At 45.5% G+C, this 27,160-nt stretch overlaps 1 protein-coding gene across 1 annotated transcript in view; it reads right to left on the bottom strand.

Moving 5' to 3' along the window:
- LDLRAD4 (low density lipoprotein receptor class A domain containing 4) overlaps positions 1-27,160 on the bottom strand; it is a 153,628-nt gene that overhangs the window by 92,636 nt on the left and 33,832 nt on the right.

The raw sequence follows: 27,160 nt of genomic DNA, 5'->3' as shown, positions 1-27,160 counted from the left end.
TAGTCTTTTTCAGCACTCATGTATGGATGTGAGAGTTGGACCATAAATAAGTCTGAGTGCTGAAGAATTGATGGGTTTGAATTGTGCTGCTGGAGAAGACTCTTGAGAGTCCCTTGGATTGCAAAGAGATCCAACCAGTCAATCCTAAAGGAAATAAGTCCTAAATATTCATTGGAAGGACTGTTGCTGAAGCTAAAGCTGCAATACTTTGGTCACCTGATGTAAAGAGCTGACTCACTGGAAAAGACCCTGATGCTAGGAAAGATTGAGGGCAAAAGGAGAAGGGGATGACAGAGGATGAGATGGTTAGACAGCATCACCCACTCAATGGACATGAGTTTGAGCAAACTCCGGGAGATAGTGGAGGACACAGGAGCCTGGCATGCTACAGTCCATGGGGTCACAAAGAGTCAGACACAACTTAGCAACTGAACAATAACAACAACATCTTCAAAGTAAGAGTGCAGAGAGCCTGCTGGAGATGGGGCGGGGGGGGGGGGGCGGGCGCTATGTCCTATGCGCCTCATCTCCACAAACCAGCTTCCAAGTCCTCAGTAAACTCACACAGAGAAAAATAAAATTATAAGTAATAAACATAAAAGATTTGGCACATCTGAAAATTAAGGGCAAGAAAATTGAAACCAGAATGCACAGAGAATAACCTACTAGGGATTGGATTTTCACGGACAAGGCAGCCTCTCCCAGCATTCTGAGGCCCTGGAGCCACATTCAGAGCCTGCTTCCCAGCAGAGCTCAGTATCTGCCCATTGACACGGCCCGTGCACACCAGGGCACAAGGCAGGGCAAGGCCAGTCACTCAGAGGCCTCCAGGTCAGTACACCAACAAGCTGGACCCACCAGACTGAGAGCGTATCTGCTCCAGGTGGCAACTACACTATCTTTCCAATTATGGGAGCTGGAAAAATGCAGTAAGGATCTCTTATTATATTAAATAAAGTGAAGCAGAGAGGATAAAAGCAAAGTATACAGGGAACAAAAGGCAAATACAACTCAAATAACCTGTGTTACTTGGGGGAAATCAACAGAATCTCTAAAACCAGTTAATCCTAAATAGAGTGGTTCTATAGCCGTGGTGTCAATTCCTTCCAAACGAGAACACAAAATCTAGAAGCCACAAAAGAAAAGATTGATAATATAACCACATAAACATCAAAAACTTCAGCCTGGTAAAAATCAAAGTTTAACAGCAAATGACAAAAATCTGGAAACAGGAGGTGCAAGTTTTATCACAAAATCTACTTCTCAAACATATAAAATGCTCGTAGAAATCCGAGAGATAAAAAAAAGTGCAACAGCCTACATACACAGAGGGCACCAAAACTCATATGAAAGATACACAATCTGACTCATAACAATAGAAATATAAATTAAAACTACATTTAGATACCATTTTCCACCTACCAGGTTGGTAAGCTCCAAAACTGTGTGGCGACACGGTCTATTTCTGAAGATGTGGCAAATAGGCGCCCTCACCCATGGCTGGTGCCACCCCCACGGAGAGCAACAGGAGTGTCAGCCAAAACCACACATGCATGTGCTCTTTGACTTGACAACTCCAGCTCTGTAAACTTATCCTGAAGGCACACTTCACACGCAATTCAATACAACAAAATTAAGCCACAGGTCCATCAATAGAAAAATGGTTCAATAAATGACAGAGCATCTATTAAATGGGACACGAGACGCTGTAAACAGGAGGGGACGGGAGAGAAGGAAGCTTTCTGTGTGCTCACGTGAAGGATCTCCAAACCACGTCAAATATAAAACGCGGTTCAGGAAAACGAGGGTGACACCTTCTAGACACACAGAGGTGGTGGTGGTTAACACATTTTCAAGTCTGTCATGAGTGAATGAAATGATTCTAGAAAGACACGCAAGAAACTAATGGCCATGATTTTAAGACGGGACAGGCACAGAGTGGACAGAGTAGGCTTTTGAGCCAATACTTTTTGACAACTCATTTTATTTTTGAATCATGTGATGATACTGTCTAATCAAAGCAATAATAATAATAGTTTTTAAACTCCGTATCAGCTGCAGCTTAGACGATCCTGTCTCCCACATCGTTTAGACCCTCATCATCATTTACACCTCATCTTCAGGGGACCCTTAATATCCCCTCACAGTACTTGGTTTGCCAGTCCTCTATCCTCAAGTCTGTTTCCATGACAAGAAGTTTCAGAAAACATAAAGTATTCTTGAATATCATACTTCGAAACTAACAAGGAATACTTCTTCCTAAGTGTGCACCAGGCAAACCTGAAAGGGCTGAACCCTCTTGGGTTAATCAGAGAAGCTGGCTGACCTCCTTACACCAAGGAGACACCCACTTCCCAACCCCTTCCCATCACTCCAGCCCACAGTCTGCATTGTGCCAGACCTCTGGAACACCTCAGATCAGTTGCCTTCGATAACCAAGACTGGGGCTGAGCACGGAAACCTGGAAGCCGCCCACAGCCCTGGTGGGAGAACCTCTGCACTGGAGTCCACAATGACCACCTGGATACAGGTGCCTACATTTCCACTCCCATAGTACAGAACTGCACCCAAACCCTTTCAACTGTTGACCTTCACCTAAAACCTCAGAAACAACTCTCACTGCTGACAACACGTTCAGGCCATAGTTTTTGCAAAACTACTTGGCCTCTGTACAATCTAAGTTAGTTCTTCTTATCACCGTATCTTACAGAACAACTAGAACCATTTAATTTTTTTACTATTAGAGTCTAGCACTCATATAACTAAACCCTTTCCTCAAGAGATGCACAGAACAATACACGTGTATTCCTTTCATAAGAGAATATCTGCAACAAGTTCAATGATGAAGCCTCTTAAACCTGCCCCCAATTACCTGTTCTCCTCCTGGAAAATCAGGTAGCATCAAACCATCCTGAAGCAGTTGCTTCTAGCGCTTTTCTTGGAAAGTCAACACCACCCAAGCAAGCCGTCACTCCCCTCCACAGGGCTGCTGGAAATGAGTCCCCAGGTTTGGCAAACTACAGCTCCAGAAAACCATTAATCTCGGGATGCCATTCTGGAGATCGCCACAAAATCATATTTCCAAATGAAATAAACCCAGTCTCCCAAACTGGGCTGCTTTGGAACAAGGAAACAAACAGCCTGAGACGGCAATGAATTACAAATGGCATGCTAATTACCAGTTACTTCCAGAAATAGCTGAAGACTGCAGGATTTTTGCTGTTGTTGTTAAAATAACTACAGCCTTTATTCTAGGGTTGGGCAAAAGCATCTGATTTATTCAAATGCTTCAGCTTCTCAACATAATCACATTTATATGTTCTTATCTGGAAGGGGGAGTAGGTGGAGACAAACCTTGGGATCTGGGGGCATGGATCCCCAGAAACAGTGGTGGGGGATCACCAAGCCCACTCAGTGTAGCTGACGGAGGGGGACCCTCCCACTTGCCCTCTAGTGGAGAATGGAGGGGCCAGGGAGGCCAAGTCTCCACACAGCATCTCAGCACCTTCACCATTTACTCCATGGCAGGTGGATAAGCAGCAACTCTGCCTGGCAAGTTTTAGAGTTTAAAATCCTCCCTTCAAGAAACTCACAATCTGTTGAAAACAGGAGAAAGGGCACGAGTACAGCAGAAACGTGGTCACTCCGTCCACCACCCTTTGGTTCACTAAGGACAAGACACACACCTACCCGACATGAGCTCAGCTCCAGGGATACACACCTCGCCCCAGATCCCCATTTGTGCTGTGGATGCAGAGCCTACCAGATTTAACTGTGGATTTGAGGTCTGAGCTCTGTGTAGAGACTAACCCACCACCCCCCACGCATGCCCCAAACCTTCTGCCACCTCATTACCCCTCTAAATACATCCCATCCACCCATCCCTGCTCTCAAATTCCAGAATGTTCCAGAAGGTAGTCTCCCTCAAGGTCACCTGGTCTAGCAAAAGCTCCCCCAGGCTTAGCAGAGTCAAATGGAGACAGTTCTTGGTTCAAACATGTTTAAGGAGAGTCTGGGTTAAACAACACTACAGTTTTCTCTGCTGCCAAACTTCTCAGAGCCTCTAGTATGCTAAAGATACATTAAGAATCTCCAAGAAGGTGGTCTCACAGGGAACACTTACAAATCTGATCGGCTAGAAATCTTTTCTCCTGCCCCCTCCTGAGACCAGACTCCTCTGAGTGCCACACTCTGGGCTCTGGCCACCTTCCCCACTGCCTGGCAGAGGTCTGGCTGAGTACCCACTCCAATCAGGCACACACTGGCTGCTGAGGACGCAAAAATAGAGAAGATACAGAGGCCTCCAGGTGCTCACTGTGAGACTCTGGGGAGTGAGCTGCTCAAAGACATGCGGCTTATTACTGGATGGTCTCCGAGCTCCAACTAGCGGCCAGCTCCCAGTTTACCACACCCGTGCACACCCAGCTCTGATTGGAAGAGGTGTTCAGCTGTGGTGTGATCAGATGGAGTTCTCCAGAGAGACTCAGCAGCAGCCAAGATCCCCCGTTAAAACAGGACACACTGCATCTGCTTCACTTATTTGAACAACCCTGCTTAGCGTTACTATGACAAGAGAATCTTAGGGTATAGTGGTCAATAATATAAAGATTAAATCATGATACCAAATTCACACCTGCTATCACCTGAGCTTTCACCTCATGGCCAGTTCTCAAATATGTGCACCAAAAATAAGCAGAGTTGGTCCTAAGCACCTTCACTGGGACAGGTCTGGAGGGAGCTGACCACGGCATGCAGCAGCCGCCCAGGACAGGGCCCGGCCCCTACATCACAGCTCTGTCTCTAGATGGGGCTAGTGGGTGACTCCAGAGACACGTCCTCAGGACAAAAAGTCATCAGAGCAGAACTGCCCCTCTGGCTCCCAGGTAGGTCCCCACCAAAACCATGAGTCCCCCTCAAGAAGCTCGGCAGGCAAGGAAGGCGGATAGCATGGCAAGAGAAGCACCAGTCTGCGTTCTACCCCAACAAGTCCCACCAGGAAGAAGGCACCTGCTGGCTCTCCTGAGACAAGCCAGGGCCTGAAGCCAGGCCTTGGGAGGGCAGAATTCCTCCAGAGCAGCCAGACAGGCTGCCACCAGCTGTTCCTATTTTCATGCACTCCGGCAAGGCGGGCGCCTCTCTCCAGACATAGCCAGCTACTTGAACATAGAGGCACCAGGTGAACACAGGCAGGCAGTCCTTCAACCCACCCCTCCCAGGGGAACACCACCCCCCAGGTCCCAGAGGCACTGGACTTTCCTTTGTTTCTACAGCATTCACTGGGACCCTAAAACAGACAGACATCACCGACAGCATCCAATGGAGTCCCTAAGTTGTAATGTCTCATTGGAATTCACTTGTAATTATCACATCAGCCTGGCCTCCCCACTAAAAACTGAAAGTGGTATCACAGAGGGCTTTAGTCTTAAATCCAGGTCTGCTTCAAGAGTGCTCCAGTCCCTGTCCTACACACCTTGGCCCATGAAGTCAATTACGGGGCCTTTCTCTTCCTCTGAAGCATGGAGGTTTTGAGGGGCAGCTGCCACTTAACTTGATGATGAAAGGAAGAAACAGGTGTTCTTTTTTTCCATTTATTTTTATTAGTTGGAGGCTAATTATTTTACAATATTGTAGTGGGTTTTGTGATTCATGTCAATGTATGAAACAGGTGTTCTAAAACCAAAATTCTGAAGAAAAAAATTTTAATGTTTTTGCCTTATGATATCAAACAGGAACACCCTAAATGTGAAAGCTCCACAACTTCTACTGAAATGTGTTTAACTTCCAGCAAGAGGATCTGGCCCAATATTCCTCTCCCACAGCCACACACCCACCTCCACACCCACGGCAGGAGTACAGCAGGTGATGAGGGCAACTCGGATGTTCTCACACTCACTGGAGTGGGTTTGGAAAACTGATCTTCACTTTTCTAAGGAAATCAAGCTCCACCTTCTTTTAAACTACAAACCACTTAAAATGCCAACATGCTATATAAAATCATCACTCTAAGCATTCCATCCTAGAATCTGAGAAGGAAATTCCCCCCAGAATTTCAATAACAGCGTAATCTGGGACAACACATGTTCACATCACATGTGACTTGCCAGCGTGTGCCCCAGCTGTGCCCAGCCAGGCCTCAACACAGTGTTTGGCAGCAGCAAGAGGGACCCACGGCTCAGCAGGGAGAGGACTGACACTGCTCTGAACACAGCACGGTTTTGTTTAAGCTACCCAGAACTTCTCCCAGAGTTTACATGATGCCAGCTTCCTGTTAACAAATGCTGCAAGTCTTGTCTGTAAAAGCTAAGCCACTCCTGCACCACCTCACCTGGGGACCAGAGGCCTCCCTCACGAACAGGAGCAGGAGGTTTCCCTCCACAGCACCTGGGCTTCCCCATGGCTATGCCAGAGCTCTGGCACCACAGTGCCCTGTGCGGCCCACTGCATGCCTGCTCCAGGGAGCCCTCCTGGTCAGCACCTATAAATAGCACATGTCGCACTCTACTTCCAGGTTCCAAATCCTGACCCCACACCATATATCTTCTTGTCTGAGCAATCAAGGAAAGACTTGTCCATCACCTTGGACACAGCAGACAGGCCTGGTAAAGACCTGACACCAGACTTGAAGTTCAAGCACCAACACGTGGCTCGGGAGCTCAGGAAACTATGTGTCGGTAACTAGAACACGTACTTCCTTTCAATCTGGCCCCTGTGTTTACCAGGGCTGACTCATCTCAGTCCTGCACAGGATGCTAGAGAAAAGGCTGGATGACTTCCATGGGCTAGAAAACACCAAAGGATATAGCACCCCCTGCTCCCCTACAAAGGTCAGCAAAGCAAAAGCCCTTCCAAAATGCACAGACCCTCAGGGCCCTAAGTCACTCAGTCCCAATCCCCTGTGTGAACATTCTCTATGGCCAGCCACAGGAAGTTGGGACTCATCTCATAAAGAAGGTGGTCATTTCCCTTCAGACCAGGCAGCAAAAAACACATGCAAAAGGAGGACATTAAGCAGTGAAAGGCACACCATGACAGGCCACAAATGCCAGGCACTTCCTCTATAACCCCTCTCCACTTTACAAGAATCCTGTGAGTTCAAGGTTTGCCTCATTCTACAGATGGAGAAACTGAAATGGAAAAATGAAGGGACCTGCCCAAGGTCGCTGAAGCAGGAAGTGACTGGCTGCATAATCCAACCCATGTATTTCTGCCTCCAAAGACCATTAACTCTTCTGAAGGCCATGACTATGACCTTGTAGAAAGCATGTATTATAAGACTCTGAAATATTAAAAAACTGAAAAGCACAAAAATGAAAATAGTGGTTATGTGACAATAATGAAATAATGGCCCTTATATGAATAATGGCCCAATAATGAAATCTGCCCTTTCCTTTGTATCTAAATTTTCTTGCTTTTATTATTCTAAATGTTAAAAAGATAAAATGCTGTTTACAAATAAAAACTATGTGTTTATGAGTGAAAGGGTATCTTCCATTAGTTATATCACGATTTCTTAAGAAAACAAAGCAGGACCTGTCACTAGTCGGTGCCACCCCCAGATAGGCACATGGAGGCAAAGACTCTAGCCTCTATGCTTATACGTCACTTCTGGACCAGAGCCTGGACTTGTTGAGACAAGACTTTCCAGAGCTCCCGCTCCCTGTTTCATGCAAGCTGATCTTTAAGAATTCCAAAGTTTTGAGACCACCCTGCTAAGTGAAAGTAACTGACTGCATCCTATTCCTGCCATAACACACTGGGGCAGGCCACCTTCACCTCAGCACAATGCCCCTCCTCCCACTCCCCCCACTGTGAGCTGAATCGCAGGGATGGCAAGATGCGGTGTGGGGGGACAGCCCCTCAGGGACACCAGGAGCCCTGGACTGGGAGGAGAGTGCTGTGTCTGCTCCTCCCTCAAGACTGGTGGCTACAAGACCCTGCAGTCACTCAGCCTCTCTAGGCGTCAGGTTTTCCTCTTTATACAATGCAAAAAGTGAAATCAGTGGCCTTCACAGTTACTTGAAGTTCTAAAACTGACTTTATTACTTCTGCCTTTGTCAGAGTGTGTAGTGCTCAGTATTTCACACAAACATAAATTAAACTCTTTCTGTACAATCATGAGAAGCACACATACCAAACTATATATTAAGAGTTCACTCCTATTGGGGAAGTCTTTCAGCCTCACAGAAATTCACATATTAGAAAACAAAAACAAAAATACAACAGTGGCTATGCCCTTTGTTTCAGATATTGAAGAACAGGTACCACCTGAAACACAATGCAAAGATTCTTAACACACCTGGAAGTCAGTGCACCCGGCTCCCAATGCACTAAGTAGACAGGGCCAACCCCTTCCAGGTGCCACCTGATCCTTTAAATTCATTCTCTGTCTACAGGTATAAGCTCACACACAGGCCATCTGGACAGAGGAAGCTGTGTTTCAGGTTAAGTAAAATTCAGTTACAGGCAGCCCTGTACCCAAACCCAGGATTCACAGGAGGGGCTGGTTTTTCCTGGGTCGGGCTCAGGCACGTTGGTGGGGATGACTCTACAGAAGGATCAAACTCTAGGTCTCCCCAGCCACCAGGTCCACCACAGCTTCCCAGGATATTGGGCATACCATGCAAGGTCATGGGTGTTGAGGGCAGGAGAGTAAACGTGTTGCACTTCTACAGAGTCCAGATGCCAGGGGGCTTCACTACTCCTGATGTGTCTCCTGGAGCCACTTCCTTTGGAAAGCACTGGTGTTGGATTCCTCAGCTGCAGACCAAGATGGCACAGCTCAATTCTTTAAGAGAAGAAGGGTTCACCTACAAGTCAAATGCTTCATTGTCACTGTGCCTGATTACTACAATATATAGTGTTTTTATGCATATCCCTAAAATCTGACCCTCCAGTTACCAAAATGTTCTTTGTTCTTAAGCATTTTCTACTAACGAATCAACAAATCTGACAGAATTCACTTTTTAAAAAAAATTAATTTATTTGGCTGTGCTGGGTCTTCGTTGCTCCGTAGGCTTTTCTCTAGTTGTGGTGAGTGGGGGCTACTCTCCAGTTGCGGTACGTGGGTTTCTCACCATGGTGGCGTCTCATTTCTGAGCATGGGCTCTAGTGTGCACGGGCTACAGTAGTTGCAGCTCCCAGGCTCTAGAAAGCAGGCTCAACAGTTGTGACACACAAGCTTAGCTGTTCTGAGGCATGTGGGATCTTCCCAGATCAGAGATCAAACCATGTCTCCTGCATTGGAAAGCGGATTCTTTACCACTGAGCCACCAGGAAAACCCCAGAATTCACTTCTATATCGTGTTGAGAGTACTGACAATCTCACGGCTATTCCACATAAGACCAAACTAAAAAGATACATATTTTTTTACTAAACAAAGGGCTGGCAGGCAAATAAGTAGGCAGGCTGTTCTTATATCAATATGGTGTAAAAAGTGTGCAACCAGAATTTTCCCAGCAATCATTAAAAATATCATTTTCACCTGGCCCGGTAACATCCTTCATCCACATCTTCCAGTGTCAGACAAGGTCTGCAAGGGCACAGGCTGCAGTGAAGGCTCTCGCCTCCAGGTTCACTCCACCACTTAATAAGGGTCTGACCTTAGGCAAGTCACTAAGGTCTGACTTCCATTTCCTTACTTGTAATGGAAGTTTCTGAGTATATGCAATAGCTGTGGTCTCTCAGTTCTAAAGAAAAAAACATAACTTCCTCTCGAGTTAATAACACTACCACAGATATCCTTCTGATGACAAAAATCTCTTGCTAAGTATTCAGATTGAGTGATTAACTTTTTAAGAGGAGACCATTTGTCATAATTATTTCCTATTTAAGCCATTTCTGGTCCAGTCCTGATGTGCTCCCAGCTGACAGCCTCAAATTGACAGTCACCTTGACCAACAACAGCCCTTTCAGGATGGGCAGAAACTAGTATTTAATATGTATATTCCTCAGCTTACTATACAGAATTAAATAGCCAGAGATTAAAAGGAGAGCCACTAGGACAAATCTGTCACTAAAACCTCAGAAATAATTCAGCATGAACTGAGGAAGAGCTAGCACTGAACTTGTACTAAAGGACTCTGCCAGCCCCCAGCCTGTGGACCTGACTCTTCCAAGATCCCTAAGGAGGATGGGACAAGCTTCAAACAGTGCCATTTACATATCATTTTCCGGGACTGAAAGCAAGGTAAAATGCAATACTTTTTAAAAGTTTAAGAGTAAATTTTTAAAAAGGCTTCAAAGGGTGATCAGGAGAAATGACAATGACTAATAAAATATCTACTTCTGCTTTATTGAGTATGCCAAAGCCTTTGACTGTGTGGACCACAACAGACTCTGGAAAATTCTTAAGAGAGAGGAATACCAGACCACCTGGCCTGCCTCTTGAGAAATCTGTATGCAGGTCAGGAAGCAACAGTCAGAATTGGACATGGAACAACAGACTGGTTCCAAATAGGAAAAGGAGTTCATCAAGGCTGTATATTGTCACCTTGTTTATTTAACTTATATGCAGAGTACATCATGAGAAACACTGGGCTGGATGAAGCACAAGCTGGAATAAAGACTGCCAAGAGAAATATCAATAACCTCAGATAAGCAGATGGCACCACCCTTATGGCAGAAAGCGAAGAGGAACTAAAGAGCCTCTTGAAGAAGGTAAAAGAGGAGAGTAAAAAAGCTGCCTTAAAACTCAACATTCAAAAAACTGAGATCATGGCATTCAATCCCATCACTTCATGGCAAACAGATGGGGAAACAATGGAAACAGTGACAGACTTTATTTTCTTGGGCTCCAAAATCTCTAAAAACGGTGACTGCAGCCATGAAATTAAAAGATGCTTGCTCCTTGGAAGAAAAGCTATGACCAACCTAGACAGCATATTAAAAAGCAAAGACATTACTTTGCTGACAAAGAAATGGTCCATCTAGTCAAAGCTATGATTTTTGCAGTAGTCATGTATGGATGTGAGACTTGGACCATAAAGAAAGCTGAGCGCTGAATTATGCTTTTGAACTGTGGTGTTGGAGAAGACTCTTGAGAGTCCCTTGGACTGCAAGGGGATCCAACTAGTTCTTCCTAAAGGAAATCAGTCCTGAATATTCATTGGAAGGACTGATGTTGAAGCTGACACTCCAATACTTTGACCACCTGATGGGAAGAACTGACTCATTTGAAAAGACCCTGATGTTGGGAAAGGTTGAAGGCAGGAGGAGAAGATGACAGAGGATGAGATGGTTGGATGGCATCACTGACTCAATGGACATAAGTCTGAGTAAACTCTGGGAGTTGGCAATGGCCAGGGAGGCCTGGCGTGCTGCAGTTCACGGGGTTGAAAAGAGTTGGATACAACTGAGCGACTGACCTGAACTGAACTGAATGAGGTAATACTGACACCTGAAAATTCACTTGCAATGTGAAAAAATAAAGAAGGAAGGTGACATTCATCTAAAACTTCTTAGTGAAGCAGTCACTTTTTAAAAGAAAAAATTATCCTAAAGTTATGATTTAATCCAAAAGTGAACCATAAGATAACTGTATTCCCATTTCTTCTTCTGTGACACAATGAGGGACTGGTGTGAAACAGTATTCCAATTATACTGAGCATTTGCACAACTTCTGCATGAGTAGTTCTCTTCAAACATCTAAATGTATTTAATTTCTATATCTCTTCGGAGATGGAGGAGAGGAAACACAAGCCATAGAATACCACATTCAAACTACTGCTGACTGAGACACAATACGCACACACACCAACACACAGGATCAGCTACGGTTTGTCCACATGGCAAGAGCCTCCCAGCCGCAACCTAGACATTTCTAGATGCTAAAAATGTTTTATAACTCAAGTTTCCATCATCTATACTCATCTCAAGTCATATGATCCCCCGAGGGGTCTGGCAAAAGCAACAGGAAGAGAATATGGGTCATAGAATCTCAAACACACACAGAACACATCCAGGGATAATGTCAACAGTCAACCCCCAGGTCACTTGTGTTCACACCCAACACTGCTGTTACCGTTTGCCATATCTTGTGAAACGCCTAAGACACAAGCCAAGCAAAACATCAGACTTCAGAAACGCCTTATTATTCTCTCCATCCACTCCACCATCCAGTGCCCTGAGGCCAGGAAACTTCTGAACCCCACCGCACTTCCTTGTCTCTAGTTGAGCCCTTAATGGCACACAACAAATACATGAGGACTGTCTGAACTAAAACACTCAATGTCGAGCACTTCTTTTTTGGTAGCCTATAAGGGAAAATTTTGTTTTACTGAACATTTTCCAAAATTTTATCTCACTGGCTAAAAAGTACCCTAATCAGTTAGGCCAACAGACTTGGAGGCAATATATCCCTGGTAAACAGGAAACACCCTAAGATGTAGCCTCTCCTTGGGACACCGTGTCTCCACTTCAAGCGTAACAAACACAGTGTTCAAAAATAGAACTGTAAGCTTAAGGATGCAAGAAAGGGACTTCCCTGGTGGTACAAGGGCTAAGAGTGTCCTCCCCAATGCACTGGGCTAGGTTCCATCCCTCGTCAGGGAACTAGATCCCACATGCCACAACTGAAGATTCTGTGCACTGCAATGAAGATCAAAGATCCCACATGCCACCATTAAGACCTGGCATGAAAAAAAAAAAAAAAAAAAGACCTGGCATGGCCAGATAAATAATCAAAATAAACATTTTTAAAAAAAGAATGGAAGAGAAAATTAAATTGGTCATGAGATGACACATTTGTATTCCTCAGAAACACTGCTTTGTTAAAATCCAGGATTCTTAAAGATAAACCACATTTACACTGAATGTGATGCTCACTGCTCCCAGGAATCCTAAGATATGAGCTGCTGAGGTCTGGAACAGGGCAGCTGTGACTGAGACTAGGCCAGTCTGCCGGGGCTGCCCTGGGAGAAAGAAGGGCTGGACCTAAGGTGAGGCGACAGGTGCCAAGGCCCCACAGATATGTAGGGTCCCTACAGCTCCCGCCACTTGCGTGCCCAAGCAAGCCTGCAGCTGCCCAAGTCACGGCCTATCCAACCACTTCGCTCCATCTGTAAAGGCCTTTGCCATGACTAATCAAGTTCTCAATAATATTTGTTGAGTGAATGAACGAGTGAATGAACAAAAAGAACAAAAAAAACCAACAACTGATTTTGCTTTTGAATGCCCCTCCTGGTGGACGAGGTGCTTTGCTGCTGACAGTACTGTTTATCGTTCTGTTTCCTGGAGCACATGAGACTGAGCCTGAGTCAAGAGGTGTGAGGACATCTGTGAACACAAACTGGCTGACGGAGAAGGAGGAGCACGAGTGTTCACGCCACTGCTCACACGTACTCTCCGGAGGGATCCAAACTCCATCCAGGCTTGATACACAGTCCACTGCCTAGAAACTGAGAAAATACCTCAGAGTTTAGTTAGCCTCAGGAAATTAAAATCCCTGTGTGGGTGGACTCTCAGGGGCCGAGATGCAGAGCGAGGCCTCTGATGTGCCACTGGTGCTGGCAGTTGACAGTCCTTATGCAGACTGTTTCCTTTTTGTGGCCTACTGTAACTTCTTCAAATATATACAGCATTTGACTTCAAATTAGTTTTATATCTCACTGTTTTGCTGCTGCCCACAAATAAGTAGATGCTGAGATAGGAGAACACAGACTATAAACACAATCAGGTTAATGAAAAGCTCACTGCTACAAATTCTCCAAGGAAATGGGACCAATAGGACACACACACACAGAGGAGAAAGATTTATTATGAGGAACTGGTTCCACAATTATGAAGAAGTTCCTCCATCTGCAAACTGCAAGCTGCAGACCCAGGGAAACCAAGATTGTCAGAGGCTTGAGAACAGGCAGAGTCAAAGACCTAAGAGCCATTAATGTCAACGCCAGCCCAGAGCAGGATATCACACCTGAAGCAGGCAGGCAGGAAGCAGAGGGGCGAAATTCCCCCTTCCTCTGCCTTCTGCTCTCTGCAGGCCTTCAATGGACTGGACAACGTCCACCCACAGCAGGGAGGCCATCTACTGAGTCTGACTCATCTGGAAACATTCTCACAGACACATCCAGAAATATTTAATGTGAGCACCCCTTGGCCCAGTCACACTGACTACAAGCTAAACATGTTAAGCACTCCAAGTATTAACACTTTTCTATGGAGAACCATGGACAGGAAGGAAGCCCAGCTCCTCTAACGCTGTGAGGATCATGGGACTAAGGCTGCTGAGAATCATGAGGAAACAAACTCCCTCGGTCTGATGATCGGTGGAAGAAATGAACTCCTCCATCACAACTGTCAGGACCTCACTCACTCCTACAGCCACACAGTGACGAGGATTCCCCTGGGGCACAGTCCCACCCAGTTCACAAGCCCATCACATCTACCAGTGCATAAGAACCGCACAACTGGACACACACAGGGCCAAGAGCCAATCTTGTGGTCCTAAACTGAAAATAGAGAATGTCACAGTGGTTCACCCAGAGGAGGCTGCACCTCCACCAAGACCCCCAACACTCTCATAAAAGGCTAGACAGAGTGTGTTGCTTCCTGAGGTGACAGGAAGCCTGTTCTTGAGCATGATTCTTCACCCCGAGTAGCTCAAGCACCAAACTTCCTAAGGAAGAGTTTTCATCTTGTGGTCAAGCCACAAGATCCGTTCTTTCCGTAACTCTATCTCTGCAGCCATTCCCGCAGCTCAGGACTGGGTAGGTCTGCAGGTAAGCAGCACTCTCCAGGACAGAGACAGATGAACCCCAAATGGTTTCACCTCATCTGCCTTTCCCTTTGCAAAGTGTTACAGTGGACGACTAACTCTCAATCCCGGTCTTATTTATGCTTTCTCCACTGACAACTCAAGTTCCCAAAAGATGGAGTCAATGTTTTTCATTCAACTGTAAATCAAAGATAACATTCCTGAAGAGGGTTTGAAGTTAAGTGATTAGAGAACTAGACAAATAACAGTAGTAAGTCTTACATATATTTACACATTTATGAATCCTTGAACAGTTCAATGTGCTGCAACCTGTGATCCCTTTAACACTGTAAGAATCATCACAGACAGCAGGACACGCCTCATGTCCTCTCCCATCCTCTCAGTTTACCCATCCATATGACAGTGACGAAGAAGAAAATGAACAGAATGTGATTTTTTGTGGCTATGCTGGGTCTGCATTATGGCAAATGGGCTCTCCTCAGTATGGGGACCTCAGTTCCCCAACCAGAAATCCAACTTGTCCTCTGCTTTGGAAGGTGGATTCTCAACCACTGGACCACCAGGGAAGTCCCAACAGGATATAATTTAAGTCCCTATGAGAAGTTATCAATATGCACTCTGGAATGGAGTTCCTGTATATATACAATATATAATATAGTGCAAGCTCAGAGTGTACTTAAAACAACTACTAAACAGTTCAGGTGTTGGGACCCTGAATACAATGTAGAAAACACCAGGCAGCACAGCATCCTGAATTGCCGCAAAGCAGAACAGAGCCCAAGTTCCTCATGAGGTCTGACTGTGTTTTTAGCAGCCCCCACCTGCCAAAATGCCAAAGTGGTGGCTGCTGTCTCCAGCGTTTCAGTTCTCCTGCCAAAGCCCTATACTTGTTCACTTTTTCCTAGCTGGTGTCTTAACTGCTTCTAAGCAGGACAGTTATGTCAGCGAGTCTTAGTGCTTTGTTACTGTCACCATGGTTGCCAGAAGTGTTATTATGACCTTCAGTTCACCTTGTAGCAATGGTTTCTAAAGCATTTTTCATGGGTAGTCACAGTACTGACTGATTCCTTTATAGATCCTTTTTTTAGATTATTAAAACTGTTACTATTTCTGCAATATTTTAGTGTGAAATAGACAAAGTTGTATAACTGATCCTACTAGCATCAACTAAATTTTCCTCTGCTAGAAACTCAAGTTTTAGTGTAAACAAATGCTAATATGGATGGCCACATAAATCTTTCCATTTAAATAATCTCTTGTCCTTTAAACAGAAATGGAGTAGACCTTTATTGATGTGATTTCGGCTAATGACAGGAGATGGTTTAAAAAAAATCTTTTTCGTCATCGGAAATTGAGGTCAGGGCACTTGCCCATTTTATTCTGGGCTATATTCTACTTACATACAATTGAGGAATTGTAAAACTCAATATGTTTCTTCTATAAAAAATTCAAATTGCTACAGAAGCAAATCTTCACTTCAAAATGTGAGAGAAATATAAACTGATCATCATTCCCTTTCCACCCCCTTCACAGAACAGAGTAAACATTTTGGAGATAACAGTGATAGTAACTAGTTATTTATCTGATATAAATATAAATCTGATATTTATCTGATATAACTGGTTTCTTGGTCTATATTAGATTTTCTAAAAACTCAACCAATTAAACTGATATTAGCTATACAGGTACATTTTTTCTTAAACTCTCTGCCTCCTTTGATACAGGTTTTTACCATATTCTCTGCACTGAACCAATGACAACAGTATTACTTAACTGATCTCCTTTGAATTTTTCTTAATTGCAAGAGGTTTATATTAATTACTAGCATTTTCTCTGAAATAAATATTCGATCATCTGATTTTAACCTGGAGTTATGTCCACTCCTCATAATACACATTTCTCAGTTTCACACGAGTTCAAAATAAAAACAGTAGTAAGAATTTGGGTGCCCCTTCCACAATGTGAGGGCAGATGGTGTAGAAAATGTAAGAGCTCACTCAATAAAGTCAAGTCTTCACAGCCGGGACTTGAGACAACCAAGTAATAAGCATGCTTCTTTATCCAAAAGATGTCCCCACTCCCTCACCCACCTTCCTAAGATAAGCAAGGGCTCCTTTCTCACATCTTTATTTATGAGACCCAACCCAGGAGATACAGAACACAAGCCCCATTTTATCCTTACCTTTGGTAGCACATTAATAAAGTATGTTCATTAAAATGGAAGCAACCTAGATGTCCATCAGCAGACATATGGAAAAGGAAGTTGTGGTACATATACACCATGGAATATTACTCAGCCATTAAAAAGAATGCATTTGAATCAGTTCTAATGAGATGGATGAAGCTGGAGCCCATTATACAGAGTGAGGTAAGCCAGAAAGGTAAAGACCAATACAGTATACTAACACATATATATGGAATTTAGAAAGAAGGTAACGATAACCCTATATGCAAAACAGAAAAAGAGACACAGATGTACAGAACAGACTTTTGGGCCCTGTGGGAGAAGGCGAGGGTGGGATGTTTCAAGAGAACAGCATCGAAACATGTATATTATCAAGGGTGAAACAGATCACCAGCCCAGGTGGGATGCATGAGACAAGTGCTCGGGCCTGGTGCACTGGGAAGACCCAGAGGGATCGGGTAGAGAGGGAGGTGGGAGTAGGGATCAGGATGGGGAATACATGTAAATCCATGGCTGATTCATGTCAATGTATGGCAAAAACCACTACAATATTGTAAAGTAATTAGCCTCCAACTAATAAAAATAAATGGGGGAAAAAACGCATTTGTGAAAGAAGAGTTACTGCAAAGTTCCTGAGTATTCTCAATTTCCAATGTTAGAACATCAACAGTGAAGTCTTTCCAATTACATTTAGAGATGAGGTGAGTTTCTTTTTCTTCCAGTTTTACTGAGCTCTCATTGATAAATGGGGTGAAATTCTTAAAAGTACTTCTGAGTAGTTTTAGAGAGAAAGCAAGATACTAAGGGAATTTTGAAACTAGGAGTTCACTGGCCAAAATCATCCAAATTGAAGGCTGATGATACTGTGCACTGTCTCGGGTGATTTCTGAGATGATCTATACAAGAGTGACTGTGAGTTGCAACAGGCCTAAGGTGTCCAGGTACAGACAGGAAATACTAGGGATAATGGGCATGCCAAGGGGACAGTCTCTAAGGCTGTGCTGACTATGACTAGTTAAAATGATACACAGCACTAAATGTTAAAGCTTGATGTCTGTTTTCTGACAGCTCATGAGAAACAGACAAAAACCTGACAACAGAATCGATCTTCATCACTGTAACAATACAAAGCAAGTTACGTATCTGTTGTCTTTACACCGGTTCCAGGAGGCCAACCCTTGGATTTGTCCAGTGTCTCTGGGGTGATTGCGCCTCATGCTGACAACCCCAGATCCCTCTTCCAACCCAGCCTCAGCCTGTGGTCTGACTGACCTCCAGCCTCTCACACCAGGTCCTCCAGGCCTGTCAGCGGAGTCTCATGCTGCGATCCCCACCTCCTAGCCCACCTGTCTCTGCTCACTTGTCTCCCACTTACCCAAGCCTCGAAGTCATCCTGTCTCTCTCACTGGACACTCACGGCCTCTTGCCACAGGGCCCTCTCCTGTCACCACAGCCTGCTCAGGCCGTCTCAGCTCTGCCTTGAGAAGCCTCCTCGCTCTTCTCCGGGCTGCTCTTCTCAGCCTCTGTCTCTTCCTCCACTCACCCCTCCCACGGCTCCCAGACCCAATTTCCTCAACTAATGACAACTTCTTCCCCAAAAGGTCTCCCCTACCACATAACAACCTACACACAACATTTAGATACTTGGGGTCTGGCCCCCACTTTCTTATTCAGCCTTCTGTTTCTCACCTTCCTTCCCAAGCCACCTCAGCCCCAGGCATATTCACCTTCTCATGGCTGTGCCTTTCACTGAGCCTCCGCCTGTGCCCAGAACGCTCTCTCCTTGCACGTGTCCACCTGCAGACACACAGCGTGCTGTAGGCCCCACTTCACGTGTCACCATCTCCGTGAGGGGTGTGCACAGGCTTCTGTGCCTGGGCCCCTTGGGCAGCACATGCTGAGCACACAGCAACGTGGACTGCAACCAGGGACAAGACTGCAGGTCTCTTCCATCAGACCCCCTGTGCTGCAGGGCCTGTTTCCCAGCCATCTCTGAGCCCAAGCCCCCCGGAGGGCCCAACACACAGCTGGAGCTCTGAGGTGGGCTCAAGATGAACTTTATCACCAACAGCTGGTCGTTATCCTGCTCACGTCCCACTGCTCCTCTTCCAACAGCAGCTTTCTGTCTTGGTGACAGAGTATCTTCGCACCCTTGTGAAGCCCAGGTCTGCCGAGACGGAGACAACTCCCTGTACTTCACCATGAGCATCACCCTTGATCTGCCCGGGTGCCCCCTGCCCTAAAGACAGGCCCCTGAGGGCGGGCACTGCTACTGCCACACGAAAGCCTTCCTGCTGCACAAGATCACTGTAAATTATTACAGTAAAGAGCTCGTGGAATTCTTAATGCACTATTATCCATAAAAGACCACAATTTTACATGCTTCCAATCTTAAGGGAAAAAAAAAGAGTCTGACCAGAAAATTCTGCAATTTTTCCATTTTTTTCACATTTTTTGTCAGTTTCCCTTATCAGCAGCCCTGACAACACAAGAGCAACTTGTAGGCCAGGTGGGTTTTTCCTGGAAGTTGGCCCTACCTGGAGTCTTGTCTAAAGAATAATGCTTCACTCAGAACATGTACGACAGCCCTGCTGATATTATCATTATTAAATGATATTACCTCTAAAATATTATAGGATAATAAAGGACCGCTCCCAACTCTGTTTATTTGTGGGTGTTAAGTCACTTCAGTCATGCTTGACTCTGTGCAACACTATGATTGCAGCCTGCCAGGCTGCTCTGGCCAGAGGATTCTCCAGGCGAGAATACTGGCATGGGTGCCAGTACTGTGCCCTCCTCCAAGGGGTCTTTCTAACCCAGGGATCAAACCTGAGTCTATTATGTCTCCTGCACTGGCAGAGGAGTTCTTTACCACTAGTGCCACCTGGGAAGCTAATTTTAAGAAGATCACCTCCATACTTAAGTATATCTTTCTTTTGGATTCCTAATGGTGTCTTTTTGCCTTTTCATACTGTTCATGGGCTTCTTGAAGCAAGAATACTAGAGTGGTTTGCCATTCCCTTCGAACTGTGTGCTGGAGAAGACACTTGAGAGTTGCTTGGACAGCAAGGAGATCAAATCAGTCAATCCTAAAGGAAATCAACCCCAAATATTCAATGGAAGGACTGATGCTGAAACCAAAGTTCTAATACTTTGGCTACCTGATGCAAAGAGCCGATTCTTTGGAAAAGACCCTGATGCTGGTAAAGATTCAGGGCAGGAAGAGAAGGAGGTGACACAGAAAGAGATGGTTGGATGGATTTACCAACTCAGTGGACATGAGTTTGAGCAAACTCCAGGAGACAGCAAAGGACAGGGAAGCCTGGAGTGCTGCAGTCCATAGGATCGCAAAGTCGGACACAACTTAGCAATTGCATAACAATAGCATCTAATTGAGAGTGTGCTTTTAAAAATAAATTTTGGAAAAAATAATTTGGGGACTTTATTTTTAAATGAGGATACCCAAAGAACTGAAAGCAAGGACTTGAAGAGGTGTTTATGGTCACAGAAGCACTATTTCCAACAGCCAAAAGACGGAAGCTACCCAAGCGTCCATCAACAAACAGATAAACAAAATGTGCTCTATACATACCATAGAATATTATTCAGTCTTAAAAAGGAATGAAATTCTGACACTTGCAGTAACATGAGCCTTGAGAACACTATGTTAAGTGAAGTGAACCAGTCACAAAATGACAAATACTCCATGATCCCACCAGTACCAGATCTACAGCAGTCAAGTTCCTAGAGCCAAAGAGCAGAACACTGGATGCTAGGGGCTGGGGTCGGGGATAGCAGTCAATGGTTGATGGAAACAGAGCTCGAGGTTTTCAAGATGAAGACAATTCTGAGGATGGAACTGCACAACAATGTGAATGTGTGAATGCCACTCAACTGTACACTTTAAAGTGGTTAAAACATACTGTTTTCCCCAGTAGCATGACCATTTCTCATTACCACTAGCAGTGCAGTGTTTCAAATTGTTATATATTTTCTACCATATTTTTTAAAAAAAGGGAGCAGCAGAATGTTTGAAAACCAGCTAAAGATCAAAAATTAGGTAACTGACTTAAATACCACAATACTAAGTGGTAACAAGTTCTTAATGACAACTCAAAAGCACTCTCACATCTTGCGAAGCACTAAAAAATACTTCCCATACCCACCCAGACCCTTAAAACAACTTTTCTCAAATGACTTAAGAGCCTGAGCAGATTCCCTTATCTTTACAAAGTCCACAGGGGTACAAAGAGATGAGGAATGAGGTGACAGGACATGGCAGTTGCCCGACTGGCACCAGGGAAGCAGAACTGCCTGCCCAGTCACTGCCCTGGGCATTCGGGAATCAACTCACGCAGAGAACTCAAGAGAGCCTACATCATTATTATTCTCAGAATGTAACTGCTCAGGTAAACTATGACAACAGAACTTCCATCTCAGGTAGCAGCTGTGGAACTTTTAAAAAGCAAGCACAGAAGCAGGTCATGTTTGGGACAAGTTCTGCCTACTCTAATTAGCCCTGGCTCCAAGGCACCCCGACATTCTGCTCTGGAAGAGAGGTGCCCAAGTAACGTTCCTGGCTCCTCCAGCTCCACTCACAGATTCCACACAAACACTTCTGCTCCCAGTGGACCGTGCGGCCCAGGCAGCATGGGTACCACTCCCACCCTGGCTGAGGCACTCTCACCCACCTTGTCCTAGGGCAGCTGTAACACTTTGTGTTTGCAAGTCATCGGCATGATTCCCCAGTGATCCTGTCCCCTCAAGGTGACTGGCCACTCAGAAAAAAACATGCAGAAGCAGGCACCTCTGAGCAGTGCCAAAGCTACGGCGAGCAGTGGAAGTGCAGGCGAAGTACCTGTCGCCTAAGGTTTCCTCCATGCCCTCTGACAGCTGCTGGCCTATCATAATCACCCCTGAGAGTCTCCAGAAAAACTGTAGAGAACATGGTACAACAGACCCAGCGAAAGAGGGGAAAACTGCTGATTAAATGTCGGACTGAGGGGCTTCCCTGGTAGTCCAGTGGTTAAGAATCCACCTTGCAACGCAGGGAACACAGGTTCAATCCCTGGTTCGGGAAGATCCCAGATGCCAAGGGGCAACTAAGCATGTGTGCCACAACTACTGAGCCCACGCTCCAGAGCCGGGAGGCACACCTACTGAAGCCTGCATGTGCTCCACAAGAGAAGCCAGCACAATGAAAACCCCACACACTGCAACTAGAGAGTTGTCCCTGCCCACTGCAACTAGAGAAAGCCCATGTGCAGCAGCAAAGACCCAGCACAGCCAAGAAAGGAAAAAAAAAAGAAATCAGTAAAAGTTTTTTGTGTTTTTTTTTTTAATGTCAGGATGAAGTCACAGAGACCCCCAAAAATGTGCAAGCAGCCAGGCCCCCTCCCAAGTGCCAATCTTGCAAAGGTAATCAAGCACTGGCAACTGGCCTTTGGCAGGAACCACTCCCAATACAATGTTACAGAAAATTCAAGAAAAAAGCCCACAAAGAAAAACCCCAGCAGATGCAGGTCCCCTCTTGTGTTGCCACATAACTTATAAGCAGACATCCTGCCAACACCTCCTCTCCCCACACTCACTAGTTTCCAAAATGACTTTTCCAAGTTAACTGAACTTTACCTCACCTTTACGGAGATCAAAATCTTACTGAGAATCCCATCAAAGCCCTGGCCTTCTCTACAGTAACAGGCACAATTTCAAAGAACTCAAATTCCTGGGTCCCCAGGGGTTAAAAATCTCTGTCCTAGTGGCTACCTCTTTACATTTCCTTCCTGCATTGACCCTGAGAAACACTGGGAGACCCACCTCCATCTGTAAGAATTACATAACTAACAAATTTCAAAAATCCCTGAGGGCCCCTTCTGAAGGAGTGGCCTCCCCACCCCGCTGAGATTAAGACTCAAAGGAAAGCCTGGGATCTAAAAAAAGAAAAAAAAAAAAAAAGACTCAAAGGAGAGGCCAGCTCACAGGGACCAGGAGGTCCAGGCAGCAGACACACAGCACCCCCAGAGGATGTCTCCCAGATCACAGCACCCACGCCTGGCACCTACCCTCACACACGCACCCGTGTGATTCTGTGGAACCGCTGAGGCTCCATCTGCTCCAGCGGCATCTGCTGCCACAGGCAGGTCCCCACAATAGCCTAACCTTGGAGATCACATTCACACATGAGCACTGTTCATCCGGGTGATAGCTGCAGGGGGAGGTGGGAGGGGGGGCAGACAGGCGGGTTGGTGGGGGGTGCAGACAGACAGGCACTGCCTCTACCCTGCAAGGCTGCTGGAGCCGCCTTACCCACACACACAGACCAAGCCCACAAAGCCAAATCTTTGAGCTGCTGCTGAGAAACCCATAAAAAGTAATGCTATTTCTAACCTCCTCCACCATGGAAAAATACACATGCCACCAAGCAACCCAGATTCTCTAAAAGATTTATTTTTATACTCTCCTCCACACCCCCCATCTTTACCTCCCCCACAAAAATTTTAGGTGTAACATTTGCTAGCTTTTTAGCAGTTTGACATTGTGCTAGGCATCGACTGAGGAAGTTGTGTGTTTTGATTTAACAAGAAACATAAAGGTGTTTTTCTAAGTGTCTCTGAATATCTACTTGATGAGAAAATAGTCTAGTTGAACAACACAAGGACAGCACCCAATACCCAGGCAGAGCAAATGCTCAATTTCCCAGGCCACAGGCAGAGATGGCCGAAGCAACTGGACTCTCCTCCCAGTTTCTAGAAGTGGTGTCTGCCTGCTGGCCTTCCCCTTTGCCTTGCTGGGTCTTCCTCCTTACCATAAAGCATCCCTGATGCCCTTGATGAACTCTAGTAGCTTTTCTCCATGCCACTCTTCACCTTAAAGTGGAAGAATGAGGGGAAAGCAGTGAGATGGAACTCAAATCTGAGTCCCCTGATGCTGCACACATGGCTTGGCAGGGGGAGGGCGGGCAGGCAGGAAGGAAGAACACAGAAGGTGGGAGAGCCTGAATGAGACCCCTGGAGAACCAGGAAACTCTCACAAGCCAAGAGGGACCCTGGACCTAGTCTACCTGGGATCTATCCCAGGACACCCGCCCCCAACTGGGAATCTTGGTGTCACCTCCCCTGATGACAACCTCGAAGGTCAGAGAGGCACCGAATGACCCCAACCTGACGGCCAACACTGCCTGGCTTCTCACAGTGCCAGGATATCTTGGTGCAGCTTCTGAATGACCCCAACCTAACTGTGAGGCAGAGTTTAAATCCTCCTTCAAGTTAGGGAACCCCCAGCATAAACCTTCCACAGTTTAATCTGTTTTACTGGACACTGGCAAAAACACATCTGGAGAAAGTAAGCATTCCTTCAGACAGTGTGAACAGCAGAGACCTGTACTCGGAGGTGATGCTTTTCCCAACACTACTGATCTTCTCTGATGTAGCCTGAAAGTTTAAATGTAACACAAAAGCTTAGGTAAGGCTGCATCACCTGTATCCACAGTCATGTTCTGACTGCTGGAGCACCTCCCCACTGGGACCACACGTCTCACACTGGAACTTCCACTTGGCTCCCTGGTCCTCATCATCCACTTCAAATTCTTCTCAGTGCTGAAAGCTGACCATGTCTACGTCTCATGAAGAGGACAGGAGAAAGTACAAGAAGCTGTAATTCATGACCTGTTCACCCCCATCCCAGCAGCTCTGTCCTCAGCCAGGGCTTCAGCACTTCACCCTCCTGACTCCAGCAAGACACCTCATGGAACTCTTCAGCACACCTCTTACTCCTGAAATTGAATGGGAAGATCCACCTCCACTCTCTTCCTCTGACCCAAACAGCCATGGTCCTTGGGTAAGAGCTAGCATTTGGATGAAAAACAAGAGCTGACGTTTCATCGAGCTCTGACTATGCACTGAATGCTGAATTAAGCATCTTCACAGTAATTCCACAAAACAATATCCTACATAAAGATGAGAAGACCTTAGACCCAGAGGAGGTTAGGGTTTCCCAGAGTAACAACAAAGTGAGTGAAAGCAGCTAGCACAGAATTTGGGCCAAAGGTCGTGTTTCCAACTGTACCTACAGATGTGATATGGCAAAGAGGCACCTGTGTTCAGATTTATCAAGAAGGTCTAAATTTTAAAACATGTTTAATAACAACCCAGACATGGGAGCTCGACCTGATTCTAAAACCAAGTCCAAAAAATTGCACTGTACAGTAAAACAAGCACATTTTGTAGTTAATGAAAAGCCCAGACCTCCCTGGGCCTTCCCAGCCCAGCAGACAGAGCACTGTGGCAATGCCACCAGTCCATTCCATCAGCATGCAGGAATGTGTCCCAGTCCAGCTGTGAGCTTCAAGGGACAGAATTTTACAAGTGACAGAGCAAGAATAAACTCCAGAACAGTCAGCTGTAAGAACCTATCTTAGGGATAAAAGCTCTTACAACACCTCAGAATCCAAGTATGTGCCTAAAAATGACCTGCACTGCACCAACCTGCTGCCACACTGCACCAGGCAACACGCAGTTCTGCAGATGGGAGTCTGCTCTTAACTCTTGTCATAGTCAGAAGGAGCAATACAGCTTTACTTTTAATTAAAATCCATATACAGTAATGTAGTCAAGAAAAAGTTTTCCATTACCAATTCTGAAAGTTGCTTAAAATAGCTGACAGAATGAGGTAACTCCATATATGGGAGAGAACTGGGTACTTATGTAGTTTGCAAGAATTATTTCTACTTCTGTCAAAATTCTGTAAATCAATCACAGAATCACACTCCTTAGGGAATCAGTCCAGTGGTGTGTTCAGTTACCCAGTAAAATTCTACTTAAAAACAGTTCCAGGTTTTGGTGGGTGAAGTCAAAGAGGTCTACATCTGAGATGACAATGAGAAACTACAGCGTCCACACTCTCTAGGCTCTGCTGGAAACAAGCTACAACGTTCCACCTGAAGCTGGTGGTTAGTGTGCCAAATTGTAGAAGAAAAGCAGTGCACCTCAGCAACACTCCCCATGTCAGGGAAGGTAAGGGATTGGCCAACATCACACTGCCCTGGCAGGTAATGAGAACTTCAGGAACAAGAAGTGCTCCATCGGTGACTGACCACCCACAAGGCCCTTGGCCTGAGTGCCCCTATGGAAGCGTACCCCGCCCTGGGAGAGACCAACAAATGGGCTCCATGTTTGCAGATCCCTGATGGTGAAATCCACTCAGCAAAGAACTACATAGGAACTGCAAGCCACACTGACTCAGAGTGTCTGTTAAGTACAGCATGCTTCTGAGCACCTTCAATTTCAGGAAGCTTCCAACTTGTGAAAAGTCCATCTAAATCGAAGGGTCTGTGTGCCTCAGTAAAGAAGCACACTAAATCCTTCCCGATTCTGCAACTGCCTCATCTACTTCCAACAACCACCATGAATAAGAAGGCTTGCATGAGCTCTGAGAGCCTCTCCATCAATCATTCCATCTGACAAAAGGCTCACTGAACTACTCCAAGCTAGCAGGCACCACTTCCAGTCCTAGAGAAAAAAACAAGTGGGAGGGAGGGAAATTCTTGCCCTTAGAAAGCTTACATTCTAGTAAGGAATATGGCATAAACAATGAGTCACGCCTGGCACATAAAAATTTAGGGGGAAAAAAATCTTTATGTTTTATAGAATTTTTTTACTTTCCTAAAGAGTCATATTTCTTCATTTGAAGTTCTCCACAGCTTGGGAACTAGGGAGAAGATGAATCATTAAAATACTTAAGAGTTGATGAAACAGAGGCACACAAAGGTGAAGAGGCAGACTGAGGCAGGTAGGCTGCTCCTGGCACCACAGTCCCCTCTCTCCAGTACCTTCACTGACTGTCCCCCATGGGGGCTGGCTCTGAGGAGGCATCTAAGCTCCTACTTCCAGATACAGCAAGGTCAGGCCACTCATACCCCGCCCTTAAGAAGTAACACAGGAACAAACACAGCAGATTAGGAGGCCAACATCCCCTTATGGTACAGAATCACATCAACACAGAGAAAGGAAAACCTGCCCACTGGCTGCTACAGTAGCCATTTTGAGTGCACTACACGCCAGGTGCCATAGGAAGTACGGTGGCTCCTCACGTCCCACGGCAATCCCAGTATTATTTCCATTTTACAAAGTTGGAAACCAAGAGAAACAAAGAATTCAGAATGAGAAAGAAAAAATCCACTTCTCACCAATCTTAAATGTTTTTAAACATCTGGGTATTAAGTGCTCAGGTGGAGCAATAAAGACAAATTGAATAGCAAGATTAT

This window comes from Muntiacus reevesi, chromosome 4, assembly GCF_963930625.1.
Source record: "Muntiacus reevesi chromosome 4, mMunRee1.1, whole genome shotgun sequence".
NCBI lineage: Eukaryota > Metazoa > Chordata > Mammalia > Artiodactyla > Cervidae > Muntiacus > Muntiacus reevesi.
This window is presented reverse-complemented; position numbering and strand designations above follow the sequence as displayed.